This window comes from Ammospiza nelsoni, chromosome 1, assembly GCF_027579445.1.
Source record: "Ammospiza nelsoni isolate bAmmNel1 chromosome 1, bAmmNel1.pri, whole genome shotgun sequence".
In the NCBI taxonomy this organism is placed as follows: Eukaryota; Metazoa; Chordata; class Aves; order Passeriformes; family Passerellidae; genus Ammospiza; species Ammospiza nelsoni.
In genome coordinates this window covers 1,658,465-1,670,956 of record NC_080633.1, presented here as the reverse complement: position 1 = coordinate 1,670,956, position 12,492 = coordinate 1,658,465, and the positions used below count along the sequence as shown (strand labels likewise).

The following is a 12,492-nucleotide window of genomic DNA, read 5'->3' as shown; positions in this document are numbered from 1 at the left end:
GTTTTAGGAACTTTGAGGTTCAGTTTGAGGTTTTTTAGGAATTGGAAAACAACGGGAAAAAACCCAGGATCAGCAGTGGGAATTTGCTTTGAAGAGCTGTTGGAAACCAGGATGGAATTCCAGGGTTAATTCCAGAAAATTCCCTTTTAGGAAAATCCCGTTGGGATGAACAGGAGGATTTAGGGGAAGATGGGATGGGATGGGATGGGATGGGATGGGATGGGATGGGATGGGATGGGATGGGATGGGATGGGGTGGGATGGGATGGGCCAGGAGAGGCCGGAATTCCATGGCAATCCCCGGGGCAGTTCCCCCACCCGGCTGCCGCTGGAATTTCTCCAGGAGGTTCTCCAGGAGTTCCAGAACCTGTCTGGCTCGACCGCCAGGTCCCAGGAATATTTTATTCCAAGGAATTCTCAGCCCTTGGATCGGGATCAAGGGTTTGTCCCTTCCTTTGGAGGGTTCCAGGTTGGATTTGTCCCGTTCCAGCTTTTCCAAGGGCGTTGTCCAAACATTCCTTGAGTTCCATCACCACCAGGATGGTTTTTCCTGTGGCCTCAGGAGCTGGTGGCCTTGGAATGACCTTTCCATCCACATCCAACCTTTCCATCCACATCCAACCTTCCCATCCATCATCTCCAACCCTTCCCATCCATCATCTCCAACCCTATCCAACCTTCCCATCCATCTCCAGCCCTTCAGAACCTTTCCCAATTCTTCCCATCCCTATCCAACTCTTCCCATTCACCTCCAATCATTCAGAACCTTTCCCAACCTTCCCATCCATCTCCAACCTGTCCCACTCAGCTCCAACCTTTGGATATGGAGGAGACAGGAGAGATGAAGTCTCGGAATTGGTTGCTCTGGAGAACATTTGGACGTCCCTTCCATCCCAAACATTCCAGGACTTTTTTCCTGTGGCCACACGAGTTGGTGGCCTTGGAGGGGCCTTTCCATCCCTATCCAACCTTTCCACCCATATCCAACCCTTCCAAACCTTCCCGTCCATCTCCCACTTTTCCCATGTTCCTCCAACCTTTCCCAACCTTTCCCATCCACATCCAACCTTTCCATCCATCTCCAGCCATTCAGAACCTTTCCCAACTCTTTCCATCCATCTCCAACCTTTCCATCCCTATCCAACCTGTCCCACCCAGCTCCAACCTTTAGATATGGAGTAGAGACAGGAGAGACGAAGTCTCGGAATTGGTTGCTCTGGAGAACCTTTGGAGGTCCCTCCCATCCCAAACATTCCAGGACTTTTTTCCTTTTTTCCACACAAGTTGGTTGCCTTGGAGCGACCTTCCCATCCCTATCCAACCTTTCCCAACATTTCCATCAATCTCCAACCTTTCCCATCCACCTCCAACCTTTGGATATGGAGGAGAGACAGGAGAGACGAAGTCTCGGAATTGGTTGCTCTGGAGAACCTGCAGAGGTGCCTTCCATGCCAAACATTCCAGGAGTTTTTTCCTTTTTTCCACACAAGTTGGTTGCCTTGGAGCGACCTTCCCATCCCTATCCAGCCTTTCCCAACATTTCCATCAATCTCCAACCTTTCCCATCCACCTCCAACCTTTGGATATGGAGGAGAGACAGGAGAGACGAAGTCTCGGAATTGGTTGCTCTGGAGAACCTGCAGAGGTGCCTTCCATGCCAAACATTCCAGGAGTTTTTTCCTTTTTTCCACACAAGTTGGTTGCCTTGGAGCGACCTTCCCATCCCTATCCAACCTTTCCCAACATTTCCATCAATCTCCAACCTTTCCCATCCACCTCCAACCTTTGGATATGGAGGAGAGACAGGAGAGACGAAGTCTCGGAATTGGTTGCTCTGGAGAACCTGCAGAGGTGCCTTCCATGCCAAACATTCCAGGAGTTTTTTCCTTTTTTCCACACAAGTTGGTTGCCTTGGAGCGACCTTCCCATCCCTATCCAGCCTTTCCCAACATTTCCATCAATCTCCAACCTTTCCCATCCACCTCCAACCTTTGGATATGGAGGAGAGACAGGAGAGACGAAGTCTCGGAATTGGTTGCTCTGGAGAACCTGCAGAGGTGCCTTCCATGCCAAACATTCCAGGAGTTTTTTCCTTTTTTCCACACAAGTTGGTTGCCTTGGAGCGACCTTCCCATCCCTATCCAACCTTTCCCAACATTTCCATCAATCTCCAACCTTTCCCATCCACCTCCAACCTTTGGATATGGAGGAGAGACAGGAGAGACGAAGTCTCGGAATTGGTTGCTCTGGAGAACCTGCAGAGGTGCCTTCCATGCCAAACATTCCAGGAGTTTTTTCCTTTTTTCCACACAAGTTGGTTGCCTTGGAGCGACCTTCCCATCCCTATCCAGCCTTTCCCAACATTTCCATCAATCTCCAACCTTTCCCATCCACCTCCAACCTTTGGATATGGAGGAGAGACAGGAGAGACGAAGTCTCGGAATTGGTTGCTCTGGAGAACCTGCAGAGGTGCCTTCCATGCCAAACATTCCAGGAGTTTTTTCCTTTTTTCCACACAAGTTGGTTGCCTTGGAGCGACCTTCCCATCCCTATCCAGCCTTTCCCAACATTTCCATCAATCTCCAACCTTTCCCATCCACCTCCAACCTTTGATATGGAGGAGAGACAGGAGAGACGAGGTCTCGGAATTGGTTGTTCTGGAGAACCTGCAGAGGTGCCTTCCATGCCAAACATTCCAGGAGTTTTTTTCTGTGGCCACACGAGTTGGTGGCCTTGGGGTGACCATCCCATCCCTATCCACCCTTTCCCATCCCTGTATCCAGGGGTGGGAAACCATTCCATCAGCATTTCCCAGCTCCATGGGGACAACCCGGACCTGTCCCCACCTCCAAAGGAGAGAGACATCCATAATGAGCCACAAAAAAGGGATCTGGCATCATCCCGCTCCTGCTCCTGCCCAGGACGCCCCAAAACTTTTCTGGGATCATCACCCAAACATTCCTTGGGCTCTGTCAGGACCCGGAGACACCAGGTCCCCTCAACCCCGGGAATCTCCCCATTGTGTCCTGTTCCCGACATTCCATCGGGACCAGCAGGGATTTGGGAATATTTATCCCACCTTTATATCCCACTCTGATATTCCATCCAACTCAGGGAATTTGGGAATATTTATCCCACCACTGTGTCTCATTGCTGATATTCCATCAGGAATTGCAGGGATTTGGGGAATATTTATCCCACTGTTCTATCCCATTCCCGACTTCCCATCCAATTCAAGGGTTTTGGGAATATTTATCCCACTGTTCTATCCCATTTCCAACATTCCTTCCAACTTAGGGATTTGGGGAATATTTATCCCACCATTATATCCCATTCCCAACATTCCATCAGGATTGGCAGGAATTTAGGAATATTTATCCCCCCATCCCATTCCTGATGTTCCATCCAATTTAGGGAATTTGGGAATATCTATCCCCCCATCATATCCCATTCCTGATGTTCCATCCAGTTTAGGGATTTGGGGAATATTTACCTGCTGCTCTATCCCATTCCCAACATTCCATTAAAACTGCAGGGATTTGGGAATATTTATCCCATTCCCCACATTTCTTCCAATTTAGGGATTTTGGGAATATTTATCCCACCTTTATATCCCACTCTGATATTCCATCCAACTCAGGGAATTTGGGAATATTTATCCCACCTTTATATCCCACTCTCATATTCCATCCAGCTCATGGAATTTGGGAATATTTATCCCACCATTGTGTTAATTGCTGATATTCCATCAGGAATTGCAGGGATTTGGGGAATATTTATCCCACCGTTCTATCCCATTCCCAACATTCCATCAGGATTGGCAGGAATTTAGGAATATTTATCCCCCCATCATATCCCATTCCTGATGTTCCATCCAATTTAGGGATTTGGGGAATATTTACCTGCTGCTCTATCCCATTCCCAACATTCCATTAAAACTGCAGGGATCTGGGAATGTTTATCCCATTTCCCACATTTCTTCCAATTTAGGGATTTTGGGAATATTTATCCCACTGTTATTTTGCATTCCTGATGTCCCATCCAAATTCAGGATTCTGGGAATATTTATCTCACTGTTCTATCCCATTCCCAACATTCCATAGGAACCAGCAGGAATTTGGGACTATCTATCCCCCCATCATATCCCATTCCTGATGTTCCATCCAATTTAGGGATTTGGGGAATATTTACCTGCTGTTCTATCCCATTCCCAACATTCCATTAAAACTGCAGGGATTTGGGAATGTTTATCCCATTCCCCACATTTCTTCCAATTTAGGGATTTGGGGAATATTTATCTCACTGTTCTATCCCATTCCCAACATTCCATTAAAACTGCAGGGATCTGGGAATATTTATACCATTTCCCACATTTCTTCCAGTTTAGGGATTTGGGAATATTTATCCCACTGTTATATTCCATTCCTGATGTTCCATCCAATTGAGGGGTTTGGGAAATAATTATCCCACTGTTCTATCCCATTCCCAACACTCCATCGGAACCTGCAAGGATTTGGGAATATTTATCCCCCATTATATCCCATTCCCAACATTCCTTCCAATTTAGGGATTTTGGAAATATTTATCCCACTGTAACATCCCATTCCCAACACTCCATCGGAACCTGCAGGGATTTGGGAATATTTAGTCCATTCCCAATGTTCCATCTAACTCAGGAATTTTGGGAATATTTATCCCACCATTCTATCACATTCCCAACATTCCACAGGAGCCAGCAGGGATTTGGGAACATTTATCCCATTCTCAATGTTCCATCCTTGTCCATCATTTGGGAATATTTATCCCATTCCCGAAGTTTCATCCATCTGAGGGATTTGGGAATATTTATCCCATTCCTGATGTTCCATCCAACTCAAGGATTTGGGAACATTTATCCCTCTGTTCCGTCCCATTCCCAACATCCCTCAGGACCAGCAGGGATTTGGGAATATTTATCCCATTCCTGAAGTTCCATCCATCTGAGGGATTTGGGAATATTTATCCTGTTACCAGTGCTCCATCCGTGTCCAGAATTTGGGAATATTTATCCCATTTCCAATGTTCCATCCATGTCCAGAATTTGGGAATATTTATCCCATTCCCAATGTTCCATCACTGTCAGGGATTTGGGAATATTTATCCTATTCCCAATGTTCCATCCATGTCCAGAATTTGGGAATATTTATCCCATTCCCAATGTTCCATCCATCTCAGGGATTTGGGAATATTTATCCCATTCCTGATGTTCCATCCCTGTTAAGAATTTGGGAATATTTATCCCATTCCCAACATTCCATCCCTGTCAGGGATTTGGGAATATTTATCCCATTCCCAATGTTCCATCCCTGTTAAGAATTTGGGAATATTTATCCCATTCCCAATGTTCCATCCCTCTCCAAGCTTTGGGAATATTTATCCCATTCCCAATGTTCCATCCATCTCAGGGATTTGGGAGTATTTATCCCATTCCCAATGTTCCATCACTGTCAGGGATTTGGGAATATTTATCCCATTCCCAATGTTCCATCCATCTCAGGGATTTGGGAATATTTATCCCATTCCCAACATTCCATCCCTGTCAGGGATTTGTGAATATTTATCCCGTTCCTGATGTTCCATCCCTGTTAAGAATTTGGGAATATTTATCCCATTCCCAACATTCCATCCCTGTTAAGAATTTGGGAATATTTATCCCATTCCTGATGTTCCATCCATCTCAGGGATTTGGGAATATTTACCCCATTCCTGATGTTCCATCCCTGTTAAGAATTTGGGAATATTTATCCCATTCCCAGTGTTCCATCTGTGTCCAAGATTTGGGAATATTTGTAGGAAACGAGGCACAATTCCCACTATTGGATCATCATTTTCCCAAATTCCCAGCTCCCCATCCTCCCTTGCGCCTTCGGATCCTCTCCTAACGCCCCAGAACATCGGCACAGACATTCCCAAATCCCAAAATCCCCGAGCTGGAACCCCTTGATCCCCACAAAATCCCACGGGAACAATTCCAGAGGTAAATTCCCTTTTACCTCGGGATCAGCCGGGATCCGGATTCATGGGAAGGGGAAAATTCGTGGATCCGGCTCCTTTCCAGCCCCAATTCCAACGGGAAGGACGCGAAATTCCTGGAATTCTTCTCTCCCGAGGTGCAGCACAACATTCCCGGTCTCCATGGAAACCTCGCCCTGGAAAATTCCATCGGCTGCAACCCGAGCCGGGAAGGGCTGGAGGGGATTTAAAGGGAAACGGCAGCGAATTCCCGAATATTTCCCCGAGATTCCTGCATTTTCCCGGATTTGATAAAATTAAATAATAAAATAAATAAAATTAAAATTTAAAATTAAAATACAGTGAAATTTAATGAAATAAATAAAATGAAAATAAAAATTAAAATCGAATTGAAATAATGAAATTAATTTCTGTTTTGCCTCATTGTTGAAATGAAAGATAGAATCCAATCAATTAAAATAGAATTAAAAGTAAAGCAAAAATTTAAAATCCAAGTAAGAATAAATAAATGAAAAAATAATTACATAGAAAGAAAAACAACAATGCAATGGAATAGAAATGAAATAAAATTAAGTTTAATAAAAAATAAAACAAGAATTAAATAAACAAGAAATGAAATTAAAAAAATAAAGGACTAAAAATCTTAAAATAAAGTTTAATATAAAATAAATTAAAATAAAAACAGCGGAAAATGTAATAAAAACTAAATAAGAATAGATAAAACAAAATAAAAATTGAATTAAAAAAGAAAAATTAAATAAAAATATTAAATACATATGAAATTTTTCAAATTACAAATAAAAAAATGAAGTTTAAGCTCAATTAAAATAAAAATAGAAGAAAAGTGAAATAAACATTGAGTAATTCAAAAGAAAAAGTAGAACATAATTTTAAAAAATTAAAAATCTAAGAAAAATAGTTTTAAGCAAGTAAAACTAATATAATTAAATGAAATTAAAATATGAGAAAATCGAAAATAAAACCTCTTGGAAGAAAAGGAACAAATTGGAATTCATAACCCAGAATTCCCAGAGCTGATATTGCAGCACCTGGAATGGATTCCAGAAAATTCTCTTATCCACATGCCGGGATTTCCATTCCCGAGGCTCTGGAATAAAAGGAAGGAGCTGGAATTCCCAACTGATGGCTGAGACACCAGGAATTCCCTGGAATTCCCATCCCAGAATTCCCGGAGTTGATTTGCCAGCACCTGGAACGAATTCCCAGAAAATTCCCTGAACCGGATCCCAGATTCCCACAGCATTTCCCAGAACTTCATTCCCAAAGCCAAGGGAATAAAAGCGTGGAAGTTGGAATTCCCAAGGAATGGATGGGAATGACCTGGAATTCCCATCCCAGAATTCCCAGAGTTTCAAATCCCAGCACCTGGAACGGATTCCCAGGAATTCTCTTATCCAGATCCCAGAGTTCCACAGCGTTTGCCATAATTCCCAAAGCCCTGGGAATAAAAGGATGGAAGTTGGAATTCCCAAGGAATGGATGGGAATGACCCGGAATTCCCATCCCAGAATTCCCAGAGTTTCAAATCCCAGCCCCTGGAACGGATTCCCAGGAATTCTCTTATCCAGATCCCAGAGTTCCGCAGCGTTTGCCATAATTCCCACACCCCTGGGAATAAAAGGATGGAAGTTGGAATTCCCAGCTCGTGGCTGAGATACTGGGAATGACCCGGAATTCCCATCCCAGAATTCCCCGAGTTTATATTCCCAGCACGTGGAATGCATTCCCAAAAAATCCTCTGAACCAGATCCTGGAATTGCCATTCCCAAAGCTCTGGGAATAAAAGGAAGGAACCGGAATTTTCATCTCCAAATCCCTAGATTTGATATTGCAGCACCTGGAATGGATTCCCAGAAAATCCTCATATCCACCTCTCGGGATTTCCATCCCCAAAGCTCTGGGAATAAAAGGAAGGAGCTGGAATTCCCAACTGATGGCTGAGACGCCAGGAATTCCCTGGAATTCAAAACCCAGAATTCCTGGAATTTATATTCTGAGTTTATGGGATGCATTCCCAGAAAATTCTCTCATGCAGATCCCAGATTTCCACAAAACTCCACTTCCCTTACCCCTTTATTGTGGGAATGAAAAGATGGAGCTGGAATTCCCATCCCAGAATTCCCAGAGTTTCAAATCCCAGCACCTGGAGTGGGTTCCCATAAAATTCTCTTATCCAGATCCCAGATTTCCACAGCATTTCCCAGAATTCCAAAATTCCCAAGTCTCTGGGAATAAAAGGAAGGAGCTGGAGTTCCCATCCCAAAATTCCCAGACCTTATACTCCCAGCACATGGGATACATTCCCAAAAAATCCTCTGAGCCAGATCCTGGAGTTTCCATTCCCAAAGCTCTGGGAATAAAAAGGATGGAGCTGGAATTCCCAACTGATGGCTGAGACACCAGGGATGACCTGGAATTCCCGTCCCAGAATTCCTGGAGTTTATACTCTGAGCTCATGGGATGCATTCCCAAAAAATTCTCTGAACCACTTCACAGAGTTTCCATTCCCAAATCTCTGGGAATAAAAGGAAGGAGCTGGAGTTCCCATCCTAAAATTCCCAGACTTTATACTCCCAGCACATGGGATACATTCCCAAAAAATCCTCTGAACCACATCCTGGAGTTTCCATTCCCAAAGTTCTGGGAATAAAAGGATGGAGCTGGAATTCCCAGCTCATGGATGAGACACCAGGGATGACCTGGAATTCCCATCTCAGAATTCCTGGAATTTAAACTTTGAGCTCATGGCATGCATTCCCAGAAAATCCTCTGAACCAGATCCTGGAGTTTCCATTCCCAAAGCTCTGGGAATAAAAAGGATGGAGCTGGAATTCCCAACTCATGGATGAGACACCAGGAATGACCTGGAATTCTCGTCCCAGAATTCCCAGAGTTTAAACTCCAAGCCCATGGGATGCATTCCCAAAAACTCCATTCCCATTCCCCTTTATTCTGGGAATAGAAGAACAGAACTGGAATTCCCAACTCAAGGACAAAGCACGAGGAATGACTTGGAAGTGCCGTCCCAGAATTCCCAGTTGATATTCCAAGCACCTGGAATGCATTTCCCATGAATTTCCCAGAAAATTCTCTGAATCACATCCCATGATTTCCATTCCCAAACCCCAAGGAACAAAAGGAAGGAGCTGAAATTTTCATCCCAAAATTCCCAGATAGGATATTCCAGCACCTGGAATAGATTCCCAGAAAATCCTCTTACTCAGATCCTGGAATTTCCATTCCCAAAATTCTGGGAATAAAATGGATGGAGCTGGAATTCCCAACTGATGGCTGAGACACCAGGAATGACCTGGAATTCCCATCCCAGAATTCCTGGAGTTTATACTCCGAGCTCATGGGATGCATCCCCAAAAAATTCTCTCATCCAGATCCCAGATTTCCATAAAATTCCATTCCCATTCCCCTTTATTGTGGGAATAAAAAGATGGAGCTGCAATTCCCATCCCAGAATTCCCAGAGTTTCAAATCCCAGCACCTGGAGTGGATTCCCAGAAAATTCTCTTATCCAGATTCCAGATTTCCACAGCATTTTCCAGAATTCCCAAGTCTCTGGGAATAAAAGGAAGGAGCTGGAATTCCCAGGTCATGGATGAGACACCAGGAATGACCTGGAATTCCCATCCCAGAATTCCCAGATTTGATATTCCAGCACTTGGAATGAATTCCCAGAAAATTCTCTTATCCACATCCCAAATTCCCCTGGTGTTTTCCAAAAGGAAAAATTCCGGAATTCCGCTTTGTTGTGGATTTGGGAATTGCAGCTCCCCACAGATTGGCCAGGCCCAGCATTCCCAAACCTCTGGAATTCAGGATTTCCCCACATTTGAGCCCTTTTGCTTCCACAGGGAATTTTTGTAACCAAATCCCAAAATCCCAGGAATTCCTTGAGTTCTCCCAGGTTTTTTTCCTGATTTTTTTGGAAACCAGGAAATTTGGGAAATCTGGGAAAATAAAGGAGGAGAGAGCGGGAGAGGAACAAGGAAAATCTTGGATACAGGAGCCTCATTCCCAAAATAAAAAATTTTAAGGAAGAATTCCATAAAATCTTGGAGCTCCAACTTGGAATTCCAGAGGAAATTCGGGAAGCGGGAATTCCCTGTCTCACTGCTGCCACCGCGTGGCTCTTCCCGAATTCCCAAGAATTTCCCCGTGAAAATTCCCACAAATCCAAATATTCTGAATTCCTGGAATATTCCCAGACTTAGATCCAGAATTAAATCTTGGAGCTGCTGGAATTTCCCTTCCCCATGGGAATGGTTTGATCCTGGAATTCTTTCAGATTCCCTAAAAATGTTGGGATACTCCCGGATCCCGTTTTGTGCTGCCTGAAATCCCAAAATCCTGGAAATCATGAAATCAAGGAAGGTTTTATGGGGTTTTGGGATGGAATTCCCAGAAAAGCTGGAATATCCCTGGAATATTCTATGGGATCCCACAGGAGCTGTTACTGCCCAAGAAATGGGATGAGTTTTAAATCCCAGAAAATTCAGGAATTCCACAAAATCCAAGTGCAGGAACACATCCCTGAAATCCCAGAATTCCAAACCTCCAGCTTGGCTTGAATCCCAGAGGTTTGGGGGTTTTTTTAAGGAAAAAAAAAAAAAATCAAGAATTTCACTCCCTAAAGCAACAGAGTTTGGGGGGAAAAATGGAAAAAAAACTAAAAAAAAAAAACAAAAAACCAAACCTGGGGGAAAAAGTGGCGGGGGAAAAAAACGGGAAAAAACTTGAAAAAAATCTGGGGAATAAAAAACTGGAAATAAACCTGGGAGAGGGGGAAGGGAAATAAAACCGGAAAAATCCCCCCAAACTGGCAGAAATCAATGGGGAAAAAAAACGGGGAGGGGGAAAAAATGGGGGGAAAAGAAAATGGGGGGGAAAACCTGGAAAAAAAGCCGGGGAGAAAAAAAATTGAAAAAAATGAGGGGGAAAAAATGAGGGGGAAAAAACCGGGGTGGAGTACAACGGAGCAGGGGAAAACGGGGGGGAAACCTGGAAAAAAGCTGGGAGAAAAAACTCGGTAAGAAAATCTGGGGGGAAAAAAAAGCCTGGGAAAACAAACACTGGGAAAAAAAAAAACAGAAACCAAAAAACAGCAACAATTTAAAAAAAAACCCACTGGGGGGGAAAAAGCAAACAACAAAAAAAACACCCCAAAAAAACCAAAAGAACGCCTGGAAAACAACTGAAAAAAAAAAAAAAAAAAAAAAGCCTGGAAAAACCTGGGGGAAAAAACCTCGAAAATAACCCTGGGAAAAATCTGGAAAAAAAAAAAAAAAAAAAAAAAAAAAAAAAAAAACACCAAATAAACAAAAAAAAAAAAAAAAAAAAAACTGGGGAAAAAATTGAATAAAACCCTGAAAAAAAATCTAAAAAACACCTGGGGAAAAAAAAAAAAAAAAACTGGAAAAAAATACTGGGACACCAAAAAAAAAAAAAAAAAAAAAAAAAGGGAAAAAAAACCTGGGGAAAAAGAAAACTGGAAAAAAAAACACTGGCAAGAAAAAAACCTGGGGGAAAAAAAACTGGGAGAAAAAAACCTGAAAAAATCTGGAAAAAAAAAATCTAAAAGACACCTGGGGAAAAATACTGAGAAAAAAAAAAAAAAAAACCACTGGGGAAAAAAAAAACTGAGCGAAAAAATTGGAAAAAACCCAGAAAAAGCCCCACAAATGCCGTGGAGCCACCGGAATTCCAAGGGCAGGAATTGCAGGGACAGGAATTCCAGGGACAGGAATTCCAGGGACAGGAATTCCAGGGACAGGAATTCCAAGGGCAGGAATTCCAAGGACAGGAATTCCAAGGGCAGGAATTGCAGGGACAGGGATTGCAGGGACAGGAATTGCAAGGGCAGGGATTCCAAGGACAGGGATTCCAGGGACAGGAATTCCAGGGACAGGGATTCCAAGGACAGGAATTGCAGGGACAGGAATTCAAAGGGCAGGAATTGCAGGGACAGGAATTCCAAGGACAGGAATTCCAAGGGCAGGGATTCCAAGGGCAGGGATTCCAAGGACAGGAATTCCAAGGACAGGGATTCCAGGGACAGGGATTCCAGGGACAGGAATTCCAAGGACAGGAATTCCAAGGGCAGGAATTCCAAGGGCAGGAATTCCAGGGACAGGAATTCCAAGGGCAGGAATTGCAGGGACAGGAATTCCAGGGACAGGAATTGCAGGGACAGGGATTCCAGGGACAGGAATTCCAAGGGCAGGAATTCCAGGGACAGGGATTCCAGGGACAGGGATTCCAAGGGCAGGAATTCCAGGGACAGGGATTCCAGGGACAGGAATTCCAGGGACAGGGATTCCAAGGGCAGGAATTCCAGGGACAGGAATTCCAGGGACAGGAATTGCAGGGACAGGAATTCCAAGGACAGGAATTCCAAGGACAGGGATTCCAGGGACAGGAATTCCAAGGGCAGGAATTGCAGGGACAG

General features: G+C 43.8%; 1 protein-coding gene across 2 annotated transcripts in view; it reads right to left on the bottom strand.

Annotated features, from left to right (window-relative positions):
* Positions 1–6,161, bottom strand: part of ALS2CL (ALS2 C-terminal like) — a 57,456-nt gene extending 51,295 nt beyond the window's left edge. The window contains exon 1 of one of the 2 annotated variants that reach the window (XM_059489041.1): positions 6,032–6,161. The gene's annotated coding sequence lies outside the window, so the exon portion shown is untranslated. Of the gene's footprint in view, positions 1–1,164; positions 1,304–6,031 lie in introns of those variants that run through there. The other variant, XM_059489044.1, reaches the window with a different exon arrangement.
* Positions 6,162–12,492: the final 6,331 nt, after the last annotated feature.